This window comes from Schistocerca nitens, chromosome 2 (genome assembly GCF_023898315.1).
Source record: "Schistocerca nitens isolate TAMUIC-IGC-003100 chromosome 2, iqSchNite1.1, whole genome shotgun sequence".
Taxonomy (NCBI): Eukaryota; Metazoa; Arthropoda; class Insecta; order Orthoptera; family Acrididae; genus Schistocerca; species Schistocerca nitens.
The window spans coordinates 759,064,674-759,079,588 of NC_064615.1; the positions used below are offsets into that span (position 1 = coordinate 759,064,674).

The following is a 14,915-nucleotide window of genomic DNA, read 5'->3' on the forward strand; positions in this document are numbered from 1 at the left end:
TGACCACAATGAACCCAGATTTCCTGCTTTATGTGAGCAGTCGCCTTAACAGCTTTGGCTATCCGTGCATAACTCATGGCCAGACCCAAACTTCCATTTGTTGTTATTCCTGCATCACAGCCTGTACTCACACACATTATGTAATTCCTGTACAGAGGAGCACATTTAAATAGAAAGTCACGGCCTGGTATCAGCAGATAAATACGATGCATACTGCAGTGCCTGTGTTGTTAAGAAGAATGATGCAGTGGTCCTTCAGACATGGATGCATGTCTGAAAGGACATTACATCATTCTTCTTAACAACACAGGCACTGCAGCATCTATTGTATTTATCTGTTGATACCGGGCTGTTGTTGTTAAGAAGAATGATGTGATGTCCCTTCAGATATGCATGCATGTCTGAAGGACCACTGCATCATTCTTCTTAACAACAAAGGCACTGCAATACAGTACTCTGTCCTGTCTCTGCTTGGCTGGTGTAGACAGTTGTGTATAGAATAGCCCAACTGCCGTATTGCCAACATGTCCACTGTTTGCCATCACCTGCCCATGCCCAGCTGCCAACAGGTAAGAACTCGAGCTGGAACAGCCTGTTCTAAGCAGTGATTAATCCATTTGCCATGATGTCCTTTCCTACAATGCTGATAATACTGTGAGGATCATAGGAGAACTTTCAGGGAGTTTGGAAAGTAGTGTAGAGGAAAGCAGAGGAGGAGTAGCATAAGCTCAGTCTACAAAAGTTTTACCCACAAAAGGCAACAGTCCCAGTGTAACATGAGATTAATTTGTAGTGTGTTAGATTCATTCTGAAAAAGCACCTCTGTACTGTGTACAATGCATTGTATGTGAGATACTTTCTATTATGAACTTTAGTCCAGCATGGTTTTCAGCTGACTTTCTGTTGAGTTTGAAATGTAAGAGAGAGGTACTGGCAGAATTGTAGATTTGTAAGATACCTGTGAGTTTCGCTTGAATAGTTCAGTTAGTTTGAGCAATGTCCATGAGAGCCAATGGTCTAACTTTGAATCTCTGTTTAGTACATAGTTTAATATCAGGGAGTATTGCAGTGTAACATAAACAACACAAAACTGACAGCAATGTTGCACAAAATTATAACACACTAATCAATGGCACCATAATCTTCTTGTATTGTCAAAACACAGCAGACTATTTCTTGACAAATTTTAGTGGAGTACAGATGGTAGACTGGACACAAGTCAAACTCAAATGAGATGCCATTATTGCCAGTTCACATCTGCTTCTGCAAATTTCAAAGTAGCAACTAGCATATGTGATGTGATCTTTTGATTCAAAATATTCTCTGATTATAAAACTTTAGTGTTTATAATGACAAAAAATTAATTAATTAATTAAAACAGAAATTTTGAGTACTTAAGAGTATCATGAAAGCAATATGATTGTTATGGCCAATATTACATTGAGTCAAGAAAGGGCATATCTTAAATAGTGTATTTCATATACAAGGTCTGTCTAAAAATTAATGCAATCATGTTTTCCCTGGAACTCCTATGGGTTGTATAGTGTTCACTAGAGGAGGAAATGATGGTTGAGGGTCTCAGTGTCAAACTGTGTCTAGTCAGTTGCTCCAGGGCTCACCATCACTATCTGTGTGCATTTCAATGTTTTTCACAATGAGAAGTTCTGAGATGTCACAACGTATTCAAGAAGGGTTGTGAGTAGGTGGAAAAGGAACTCTAACCTGGAAGCCACTCTGCAGTGAAGTGAAAATCTCATTCTGGAAACATCCCCTAGGCTGTGGCAAAGCCATGTCTCCACAATATTCTTTCTTTCAGGAGTGCTAGTCTTGCATGGTTTGCAGGAGAGCTTCTGTAAAGTTTGGAAGGTAGGAGACGATGCACTGGTGGAAGTAAAGCTGTGAGGATGGGGCTTGAGTCGTGCTTGGGTAGCTCAGTTGGTAGAGCACTTGCCTGCGAAAGGCAAAGGTCCCGAGTTCAAGTCTCGGTCCTGCACACAGTTTTAATCTGCCAGGAAGTTTCGAACCTGGAAGCTCATCAATGAGTTAAGCCAATGACATTGCTAGATTGGATTAAACTAATTTACATGAATAATTTCCAAGGCTGTGCAGGTGTGTACTAATTTGGTCTCTAATACATGAAACAATAACCATAAGGGGAACCACATGTTTATTTTTCATGAATCACAAACTTCATTAACATGTTCCAAGTGACTTATTTCTTGGACAATGTGAGTACCAGTGGTGAAACCTGGACTTTTGTATCAATGTTTTCAATATGATTTTTTAAAAATTCAGTCACATTACTTTCCAGATGAATCAGACTATTGAATTCTAAAATTAAAAACTTATTTCTGGTTATGATGCCATGATTTCAATAGTGCTAATGTCAATTATAAACTTTAACTGTGATACACTGAGATTACTCAATGGGTGTAGCAGGTCTTTTGTATTACATTGTTCAACAGCATATAAAGATTCAGCCCATAACTTACCTCTTATCTTCTCCTTACAGCTTGCAGGAATAAATAAACACAGTGGCCAAATCTCACTGGCTATTGATTTTAGTCAATCATACAATCAACAAACAGTTATTATGAATGAGATTTCCACTCTGCAGCGGAGTGTGCGCTGATATGAAACTTCCTGGCAGATTAAACATTCTGGAAACATCCCCCAGGCTGTGGCTAAGCCGTGTCTCCGCAATATCCTTTCTTTCAGGAGTGCTAGTTCTGCAAGGTTTGCAGGAGAGCTTCTGTAAAGTTTGGAAGGTAGGAGACGAGATACTGGCAGAAGTAAAGCTGTGAGTACCAGGCATGAGTCGTGCTTTGGTAGCTCAGATGGTAGAGCACTTACTCGCGAAAGGCAAAGGTCCCGAGTTCGAGTCTCGGTCGGGCACACAGTTTTAATCTGCCAGGAAGTTTCAGTTATTATGAAGTTTACATTTTTAGTTATAGCTGGAAGTGAGATTTTGGTTGCTATGTAATTTGTGGACTATTTAACTTTAGCTACATCACACATAGTAAGAGTTAAGTCACACGTAATTTATCACTAATTATATGTGGTTGAGCCAAAGTTTAAAACTCCATTAGTTATTACAAAGCTACGGAGTTTCTTTCTCTTTGTGCCAGAAATTCATTGGCTGTTGAAACTGGTTGTGCCACAGTAGTATAGTCTGCGCCTTTTTACTTGAAATTTCTCACTCTTTTGCTGCATTTCATGGGGGTTAGCAATTCCCATACAGTGATGCTCAAATATTTTCATTTGTTTTTCTCTTGGACAAAAAGTGTTCAAATGTTGTGGAGGGCAAAATGCAAAGACTTTGCTGCACTAAATTTTCCAATTCGCTCAATCAAAACTTGGCATTTGTTTCTTATTTGTTATCAGCAACAAATGCCCTCATCCAGTGTCTCAGTATCTAATGTGATATTGTATCCTTAACACTCAGGCGACAAACATTATATATTTGTAGTAGAATTACAGAAAACTGTGAAATCTAATGACTACACGTCCGAATTTATGTCAATTTGATCATAGTGGCTTAGCTATTCACAACAGAAGCTGTTACATTCACAAATGTTTCTTTCAAAATGATTCTAGAACTTGACAACAGAAGGCACCACCAGTCAAGTGACATGCAACAAGATGCCCCAACATTGTTCTCATATTAAATGTGTCCTGTTTTTGAGTGATAGGTGGCTCACACGTTGAAAAAATTGCAGCCCAACCTATACTTTGGCACAGTCTTTTAAACACAAAAGTGTGGCCCGAGCTCTGCTCGGGCTTGATCTCCAAAGCGTTAAGAATTAGGACACTAATTTTCCTACCTCTCTGTTATGTGGGCTTACCATCTGTTTCTTATCACCTTGAGTAGTTAAATCATAACATTTATTCTGTGATATTATTTTCATTGTGGTGGTGGTAATGAAGGTGTTGATGAGGATGAGGATGATGACATTCTCATCAGAGGACATGTATCATAGGGCATATGCAAGTAGAATTTTCCAATAGCCCTAAGAGTGCTGTATCCTCTTTAAAACGCATAATCCTCCTGTAGAGTGGGTTCTCAACCACCTCACTTGTCTATGCCATACCTGATCTTCCCCATGAAGTGGACTGAGCAAAATGGCACAGTTATTAAGATGGTGATTGAAATCTATGTCCAGCCATATAGATTTAGGCACTTAAGGCAAATGCAGGGTTGGATCCTCTGAAAAGACGACCACCAGTTTCCTCACACATTTTTGTCCAACCTGAAATTGTGCTCACACTCCCATGAACTTAGAGTCAGTAGAATTATAAACCCTCTCCTTTCTTCCTTTCAGTGAGCTACAATCAAAAACAAAGATTATGACACCCAGGGCAGTCACTGGAGAGGTGTCACTCCTATATCTCTCTGTCTTATTCTTTGTGTGCTTTTAAATTAACTTCTACTTCCTTGGATGGTTAGTAAAAATAAAAGGTATGATTTTCAACTGGCTGTTCAACATGAAATTGTTATTTTGACAGAGAAGTCAGCATGACTGAAATTTTGAGAGATGCTGAAATTTTGTGTTAAGATGAGAAGATAGAAAAAGGAAAAAGGATTTGCATACATATGGGGATAACTCTGTGGACCATAGTACAGTGACAGATGGAAGGAGCATGTGATGAAATGAGACTTAATCTATAAGGTTTCACTAACAGTCAATATTCCTGCCATTATATTTGCAGAAAATGCATTTAAAAATAAAATCCAATTATTGCATGCCAATAAGAACACTGTTACATAATGGGAAACAGGTATTTTGGAAGCAGTTCTTTCTTTCTCATATCCCACATGCCTTTATAGTTTGCCAGTTTCTTTTGAACATAGTACCAAATTTGTGTTGTTTCATTCAAGTTACATTTAAGAAGCAACACAGCTTTATTTGTTTGGTGTACCATCAAGCAATGCTTCATGGATTGTTAATTGCAATGTCTTGCTATGATGTGGAACAAGTCAGTTTTACAACTACAGTATACTCTCTAAGTGAAACATATGACTGAAGGCTGACTATCTGAGTATGCATTTATGGTACATTTTACTTTCTATTAAAATTTTTATATCAATGGGTAAGTGTTCAAATATTTTTTATAGTTTTATTTTTTCTTTTTGTGCCATAATACGGCTGACTGAAGGAGAGTGCAAGTGACGTCTTCTTCTAACATTATGAATGTCATCATTATTTTCGAACTGTAAGTATTTTTTTAAAGCAGTTTCATAATGTGGGGTGCACTCAGCCTCGTGATGCCAATTGAGGAGCAACTCGACTGAATAGTAGCGGCTTCAGTCAAGAATACCATCGTAATGACCAGGAGAGCGGTGTGCTGACCCCATGCCCCTGCTATCCGCATCCTCCACTGAGGATGACACAGCGGTCGGATGGTCCTGGTAGGCCACTCGTGGCCTGAAGACAGAGTGCTTTTTTTTTTTTTTTTTTTTTTTTAAATAATGTAATTAAGGAAAATTGGAGGACCGTTAAGTTCATCAAATTAAGGCTCATACTAGAGGATTAGCACATGCATATCCCACATAAACTACTGAAAAAAGTTGTGTAATGCCCTCATGACTAGCACAGTTGGTGTTTGTTACCCAAAAACTTCTATCTCAGTATTCCTTTGACCGCATGAAATCACTACCATACAGAAACATGTGGAATGGAGGTAAAAGTAAACTACATTGTACATGCTGTTCAGTAGTATGTGCTGCCTTTACAGTCATGAACAGGAAAATGTGGCTTCCGCAGGCTGTTCATTCTCTCAGTATGCCTTGAAAGGCCATTGCACACTCAAACTGTGTGTCATTGTCACTGCACGGCAAGAAGGGCTGCATACATTGGAAGTCACCTGTCGAAGTGATGTACACCACAATGATGGCATTTGAACATTCAACTGCTATCACGTGACACAAAACATTGAAGATAATGTCTCACAGTAGTTGTCCATTATTGCTGATGGCCAATACCAACAAGTTATGGCTTCTAGGTATCCAAGGTGAATGAAACAGAACTGCAAAGTGCCTATTTGGAGGAAACTTGGAGTGTTGTGTGAACCCTGACAGTATGTAATAAACTACATACAATCAGCTTGGCCTCCAGAAATCTATTATGAACAACAGTTCAAACCCCCATCAGCATGGTGCATAGAAGAGGTGGAATGGAGACTGTATCAGTGGTATTGATTTCTGACGAACAACGAGCACAGGATTTGTCTGATGCTGAAGATCTTGTCAGAAGAGATGGAGGTAGCCAGGTATCAATGCCAGTCTCTGGCTTGCAGCCTTAATATTGCACAGGTAAATGGTTTAGTCATGTTTTGGGCTTGTTTCGTGTATGCATGCCACACACCTCTCATCAATGCAGAGGGAAATTTGAGAACTGCGCAGTGTTGGAACAAGATCCTCCAGCCTATTTTGCCCATTTTACACCCAGCAGTCAATATATTTGTGATGGTTAATATTTCAAGACAACAGCATGTGAGCATAATCTTTCTGCCTCATAAACACTTCCATCCATGAGACAGGACTCAACTGAATCGAATGACCTGTGGTTTCTACTAACACAGACCTCACTAAGCATGCATGGGACCAGATGAAACTTGCAGTGCATCATACAGGATCCTGCTCACACACTGGATGATCTCATTTGAAAATGGAAAAGATGAAGAGCAGCTTTTAGTAATTCTCCATATGAGCTCAAATTGCTCATATTTTAAAGTCATAATTAGTTCACAATTTGTATGCAGAAGGAAGTAATATGTTGCTTGATTCTTGCTAAACATGTGTTCTTAGAATTTCAATAGTGAACCTCTCCCTATGCATTAGGCCTCATATGTAGGATCTCCAACAGTAGTTGGGTGAACCTCTCCATGACGTTCTCATGCTTACTACACAAACTCATAACAAAGCTCTTCAGTTAATCATTAATTATATTTAGTAAGAAAATCAAACTAATGAACAATATCAAATGGTTCCAATGGCTCTGAGCACTATGCGACTTAACTTCTGAGGTCATCAGTCACCTAGAACTTAGAACTAATTAAACCTAACTAACCTAAGGACATCACACACATCCATGGCCGAGTCAGGATTCGAACCTGAGACCGGAGCGGTCGCTCGGCTCCAGACTGTAGCACCTAGAACCGCACGGCCACTCTGGCCGGCAATGAACAATACTCAAGAAGCCGTTTCACATGGGTTTTGTAAGCTACCTCTTACAATTACTCATAATTTCTCTGCAGCATCTTCATCTTTATTGCAGCTAATTTGAAGTGCTCATCCACTACATTAGCACAAGCTGTGGTGCATGCTGTGCAATGTATCGGTTAGTGCCATTGGCCGGCTTGCTGTGGCTTGCCAGGTCAAATATGACAACCAGCAGTTGTTTGCTATTTAGTATTTATCATTTCTGGAGGGTTTTTGAAGTTTCTTATATTTGTGATGTTTGTATAGCCTGGAATATTTGATGTCTGTACATATAGCTGCACACTCAGTCCAAGAGTTCAGTTTGGTTCTGGCTGTAGGCTGGCATTTGTAATAAACATACGTTCAGTGCTGAGTGTTGTACTTAACTGATGACCCTGTTTCCAATTTTGGATTTTAGTGTGGTTACAATGTGATGCTGTTTGGTGGAGAAGACGAGTACTTCAAAACATCTACATCACAATGGCTCCAATTAGGCAACATACAAGCCATTGTCTACATGGATAGGAACAAGCATGATATTGTTCCCATACTTCATATATTCAGAAGACCAATGGATTCCAAAACAGACAGCAGCAGTAACTCAGCCGCCATCAGGCATCCGTTAGAGTTTTCTGGAGACACTGGTCAGGACCAGGTGAAATGATTGAAAGGATTTGATTGAGTCACCAAATACAACAAGTCAGATGACATGATGCATGTGGCACATGTGTGCTTTTACTCTGAATGCAAAGTTTAGCAATGGCTCGAGAACAACAAAGAGCAACTCAATAGCAGTGTGTAGTTCCAGACCAAACTGAAGAAAATGTTTGGTGACAATCGGCACCAAGTCCACTTAGCTGAAGAACTATTGAAGAATAGAGCCCAATGTCATGAAATAATGACACAGTCTCACATAATGTTCTAGCCCAATGTCACATTGTGAATCTGAATATAATGGAAACTAACACTGTGATAAAAGGGACACAGAAGACATGTACCAAGCTCTTCTGGTAAATGATGCTACATCAGCCAAGGAGTTCATCAAGTGGTGCCAACATATCAAGGAAGTGCAACAGAAAAAGAGTCAGATGGAAGAAGTATGACTGACTGCCAAATGTGGTCCCTACAGCAGTTGTGGAAGATTACCATGATCTCACCTCTCTCATACACCAAGTAGTGAGTGAAGAGGTGCAGCATTTATGGAACCAGAGCTGTTAGACTGAGTAAGCAGCAGTTGGCAGCCATGAATTTCAACCCCACACCTCAGGAGGTAACAGAGAATGTTGAAAAAGATGTGTCCCAATCTTTAGCATCAGGAAGAATGAACTGGACTAACTCAGACTTATGCCACTGCCCTCAAAAGACAACCCAGAACTTGACTAATGTGTTGACTAATGCAGGTATAACCAAGTCTTCCACCAAGTATGGTGCCCTGCAGAAGAACAGACATTAGGAGGGCTGAGAACAAAACACTCGTGTATGTCAATTGTGGGCACACTGGACACATTGTACATTACTGTAGAGAAACAAGGTAAGTTGTTGCCAGAAATCAAGCATCACAACAGTTCTATTTATACCACTCAGCTGCAGATAATCATAGCTAACTTGTGGGATGAAGCCCATCACTATATCCTGGATCAGATCATACTCCAACATGCCGTAGATGTTCCCTGTCATCAGTACTAACCACTCACCTAGCAGCCAAATTCAGTATAATTAAGGGAGGCAACCATCCATTGAGGTGAGGCCACCACAACTGAAAATCCTCTATGCATGACAGTCACCAAGATGTCATGCAATTCACTGATGTCATCATTGATGGCCAAACTGTCCAGGCACTAGTTAACTCAAAAGATCCTTTTTCTATAATCTCAGATGCTTATTGCCACCGGCTAAAGAAGACCATGTTCTGTGACATGAAAGTGATTGAGCTGACAGTCAAAATGTAAATATATCCAGCTGAAATGAATATGTAATTCAATTATAACTATCAAAGGGAGAATGCAGCCTTTCAAATTTTTTCATTTTAAGCAGAATGTAGTGATAATGTCAGTCTTGGATGGGACTTCTTGCACACATCACAAGCTTTCATAGACTGTGAGAGATCAAAGCTCCAGACTTATGATGCTGTCCCAACAAGCACACATAACAAATATTGATCTGAGCAGTTGTTTGCCATTGATGTGATAGTTATCCCACCATCTACAGTTTGATGAATTCCTGTCCTCAGATAAGATGCACAGCTACACTGCAAAGCTTTTGTCTATTGAAAAAAAAGTACACAGGCTCACAACAGAAAGTTCCATGACAGTGGTGATCATAAGCATTACAGGTGATAAAGGAGACTCGTGTGGCACTAATTGTCATCAGCAGCCACAACTCATTCCTAAAAGTACGTGCGAAGGAACAGCAGAACTAGTCCTGGATCACCAGCTTAGTGCCATTGACAAACAATGTTGTTCTACTGCCACTACAGAAGTGGAGGAAACTACTATTGAAATACGAATCGGTTCTGGCCTGACTGAGGAACCATTTCAGTGAATGTTAACCATTTGTTATAACTTCAAGTTGAACAAATATATTTCAAGGACGACGCAATACATGAAAGTCACAGATCAAGTAAATAGAATAAGACGTGTGTCACTTTAACAGTCAAATCACAACTTAGTCCGAGTCTAGCGGCTGCTGGCTGGCCGGCTGGCTGCTTAGGTGGCGCTGCTGCTGCATGGCTGGCAGACAGCACCGCACGTAGTCGACGCATGTAACTGCACGGCGGCACTTTGAAAGATCGGCATGTCACAACACTTTTCCCCCCTCTGAAGTTTTTGCACAGGTCTTGATGGAGGTGGCCTGTAGATTGCTAATGTCCATAGGTGTTGTTTGACTGGCCATAAAGTCTCGAGGAGGAGGCTTCCCGTACGGACGGAAGTGTCCCCGATGATAACGGGTCGAGGTGACAGGAGACATGGGGGTCGAATCTGCTGGGGCCCCATACACCAATCTGCCCATTGCGGCAAGTCCGGCTGTTATAACAGGAGACATGGGCGATGTGTCTGTGTCCATAGGAGAAGGAGGCGAGTAGAGTTGCTCCGACAGATGGTGGTCATCTGGTTCCTGCATGGGCACGTCTCCTGTTGGCGTCAGTTATTGTGTTGGCACTGATATGGTGGTGAGAGGACTGCGTTGTGAGCAATGAGAGATTCCAGGATCCCAAGCGTCAGGTAGAGCCGAAGATGGTGTAACAGCATCCGGAACAGGCGTTGCCGGCACACGAGGCCGAAGCTGGTCCAAATGACGCACTGCAACACACGTGTCCATCTGGATTTCATACAGGCATTGGCCACAATGTCGTAAGATGCGGCCAGGACTCCATTTTGGCTGCCTGCCATATCCCTGTACCCATACAAGGTCGCCGGCGGTGAACCAGCCAAGCGAAGGCACCCACGGCTGTGAGGTGGAAGGCTGCAGAAGATGAAGTAGCGTGCGGGGCTGCCGGCTATGTAAGAGCTCAGCTGGGCTGTGGTCACCCATGGGGATGAAACGGTAAGAAGCCAGAAATTGGAGAAGCGCATCATCAGCAGCAGAAGAAGTCAGGAGTTTCTTCATCTGAGCCTTAAATGTGTGGACCAGTCATTCAGCCTTACCGTTGGACTGTGGATGGAACGGAGGGGCCGTGACATGCATGACGCTGTGACGGGCACAAAAATCTGCAAAATTGGAAGAGGCAAATTGCGGACCATTATCAGTAACAAGAGTAAAGGGAAGGCCTTCCAAAGAGAAAATGCGAGCTCGAAGATTCGTGGTTGCCGCGGTGGTAGGTGACGTGCAACGGACAATGAAAGGAAAGTTAGAGTAGGCGTCAATAACGAGAAGCCAACAAGTACCTACAAAAGGTCCCGCAAAGTCAGCATGAATATGCTCCAAGGGCTTCTCAGGCGAAGGCCAGGGTCACAAAGATGACTTCAGGGCGGTGGCCTGTGACGCCCAGTGCCCTTGGTGAAGGAGGCACAAGACTGAAGCATGCAAAGATGCAAGTACCACAACACGCAGTGAAGCATTTGCAGTGGAAAGGAGGATAACACCATCCCTAGCCATGATAGTGGTAATGAAAAGTGTAGTAGTTCCACAACAGATCAGAAGTCTTAGCGCACGGTCGATCTGGCCAACCCTCCTGAATACAGCGGAAAACCCAGGAGAGGGTAGGGTCAGAACCCATAGCAGCCGCCAGCCGGTCCCTGGTGATGGGGAACCCATCCACAACCTGCTGCTCAGCAACATCCAGATGGAAACACAAAAGTTCGTCCCTATCGAATGCCAGATGAGGACCCATGGGAAGGCGAGATAGTGCATCAGCATTCGCATGTTGAGCCGTCGGCCGGAAATGAATCACATAATTGAAATGAGACAAGTAAAGAGCCCAACGCTGGAGGCAGTGTGCAGCCTTGTCGGGAAGTGACGTTGATGGATGAAACAAGGAAACAAGTGGTTTGTGATCCGTAACAAGATGAAATTTGAATCCATAGAGAAAAACACCAAACTTACGAAGAGCATAAATAATGGTCAAAGCTTCTTTTTCAATTTGAGAATACTTTTGTTGGGCATCCATGAGCGTTTTGGAGGCATAAGCAATGGGTTGTTCAGAACCATCAGAAAAACGGTGCGCAAGGACTGCACCGACCCCATATTGAGAGGCGTCCGTGGCAAGAACAAGATGTTGGCCAGGGCGATAAGTAGTCAGGCACGGGGCCTGTTTCAGCATAGTCTTCAACTTCTGGAAAACCGCATCGCATGACGCGGACCAGTTAAGAGGCACTTTTTTATGCACCAGGTGATGCAACGGCTGAGCAACCGAAGCAGCAGATGGTAAAAACCTGTGATAGTATGCTATTTTCCACAAGAAGGCCTGCAGTTCCTTAACAGATGTAGGGCGAGGAAAGGCATCGATCGCAGCTACAGTTTGCTGAAGCAGATGAATACCATCCTGAAAGAGTTGAAACCCCAAGTATGTGATAGATGTCTGAAAAAATTTTGATTTCTGAAGATTACACTTAAGACTGGCAGTCTGTAAGACATGAAAAAGTGTGCGGAGATTCTGAAGATGTTCTTCAGTGGTGGAGCCAGTGACAACAACGTCATCCATGTAATTTATACACCCAGGGACAGTGAGCAATAATTGTTCCAAGAATCGCTGAAAGAGAGCATGGGTGCTGGCAACCCCAGGCAATCGTTGCCGGGAAGCAGCATCAAGAGGAAGTTGATGATAAGCTTCTGACAGGTCAAGTTTAGAAAAATACTGGCCTCCAGCAAGTTTAGTGAACAATTCTTCAGGTTGAGGCATAGGGTAAGTGTTGATAAGGCATTGAGCATTTACAGTGGCTTTGAAATCGCCACAGAGACGAACATCACCATTTGGCTTAGCAACGACAACGACAGGAGAGGACCACTCACTGGAAGTGACAGGAAGCAAGACCCCTGAAGCAGTGAGATGATCCAGTTCCCGTTTGACCTGATCACGAAGGGCAACAGGAATGGGCCGAGCCCAATAAAACTTAGGCCGAGCAGTAGGTTTGAGAGTGAAATGAGATTCAAAGTCATTTGCATGGCCTAACCCAGGAGAAAAAAGGGATGAAAATGTTGTTGACAAGTAATCCAATTGAGCATAAGGAATAGCATCAGAGATGATATTGACAGAGTCATCTATGGAGAACCCAAAAACGCGAAAGGTATCGAAACCAAAAAGATTCTCCGCGTTACTATGGTTGACCACAAATATGGGAACAGTGTGAATGACAGATTTGTAAGAAACCTCAGCATCAAATTGTCCCAAGAGAGAAATGTTCTGTTTATTGTAAGTCCGTAATTGCCTAGTGACAGGTGACAGGATTGGAGAACCCAACTGAAGATACGTCTGAGAATTGATGATAGTGGCAGCAGAACCAGTATCCACCTGCATGCGAACATCTCGAGCAAGTATTTGGACAGTGAGGAATAACTTCCCTGAAAGGGAAGAAGTACAATTTACAGACAACACAGAATCAGAATGTTCATGAACATTACGTATGTGGTCGGATTTGCAAACGGATGACACATGACCCCTTTTTTTGCATTTGTGACACACAGCCCAACATTGTGGACAATCCTCTCGTGAATGTTTCGTGAAACACCTCGGACATGAAGGAAGTTGCCTTGGGTTTTGCTTCAGTTTCTTAGAGGTTTGTTTACGGTTAGGCCAAGGCTGCACTTGGGAGCGTAATGTGGCCACGTCAGCCTGCGGGGACATGCCACATGCTTCGTCAATAGCGCACAGAGGTTGTAATTCCCCGACATCGCCCCATGCCTCTATTTGCGCTCCAGCGGCGCGAGAAATTTCAAAAGACTGAGCAATGGATAAGACTTCATCTAGAGTTGGATTTGCCAACTGAAGGGCACGTTGCCTAACTTCTTTGTCGGGTGCCGACCAGATAATAGCATCCCGTACCATGGAATCGGCGTAGGATTCTTTGTGAACATCAGTAACAAATTGACACTTTCTACTGAGGCCATGAAGTTCAGCAGCCCAAGTGCAATAGGATTGATTTGGTTGTTTTTGACAACGATAAAAGGCAACACGAGAGGCTACCGCATGCGTATGCTTTTGAAAATAGATGGACAGAAGTGAGCACATTTTAGCAAAGGACAAAGACACTCCTTTCAAAGGAGCCAATTGCGACAACAACCGATACATTTGAGATGAAATCCATGAAAGTCATAAGAAGGAAAAGGAGGTAGAGACAACAATGAGAGACACCCTGCATTTGATGCCGCAACAAAATCACGAATCGCATTTGTGAGAAGCGTTTGCTGTTCTATGAGACCTTGCAGTAGTTGCTCTAAAGTAGCCATGGAAACACGTGGGTCAATGATGAAAAAGAAAAATTCACTACCTCATTGCCAATTGTTATAACTTCAAGTTGAAGAAATATATTTCAAGGACGACGCAATACATGAAAGTCACAGATCAAGTAAACAGAGAAGACGTGTGTCACTTTAACAGTCAAATCACAACCAAGTCCAAGTCTAGCGGCCGCTGGCTGGCTGGCCGCTTAGGTGGTGCTGCTGCTGCATGGCTGCCAGAGAGCGCCGCATGTAGAGGATGTGCGTAACTGCGCGGCGGCACTTTGAAAGATTGGCGATTCACAACACCATTCTATACCAGTCATCAGATGGCTCAAAATCTGGAGCGGGGAAAAAACAGACCAAGTAGCCCATGATAAAACACAGTGTCAACAGTAGGGATCATCCACTAATTGACCAGCACTCATACAAGATATGACAGGCTGAATGAATGATAATTCAGGAAGGAGTAGAGGAGATGCTGCAAGATGACATCATTGAACCATAAGAGAGTTTTTGGTCCCCTCCTGTGGTCTTTGTGAAGGATCAAGATGGCACATGGGGCTTCTGCATTGCCTGCTTATGACTGAACAAAATCATGAAGAAAGAGGTCTACCCATTACCACACACTGATGTCACCCTAGACTGCTTGAAAAGAGCAAAGTATTTTTTAAATTTGAACTTGCATCCACTCTACTGGTAAACTGAGGTTGACAATGCTGACTGGGAAAACACTGTATCCATAACACCTGATGGCCTCTACAAGTTCAAAGTTATGCTGTTTGGAATGTGCAGCTCTCCAACCACTTTCAAGCATATGACAGACAACTTGTTTTGACAC

The 14,915-nt window shown here is 42.5% G+C and overlaps 1 protein-coding gene across 1 annotated transcript in view; it reads right to left on the reverse strand.

Moving 5' to 3' along the window:
- The window catches only part of LOC126234606 (pseudouridine-5'-phosphate glycosidase-like), a 191,483-nt gene that overhangs the window by 32,370 nt on the left and 144,198 nt on the right, over positions 1-14,915 (reverse strand). The window lies entirely within an intron of this gene.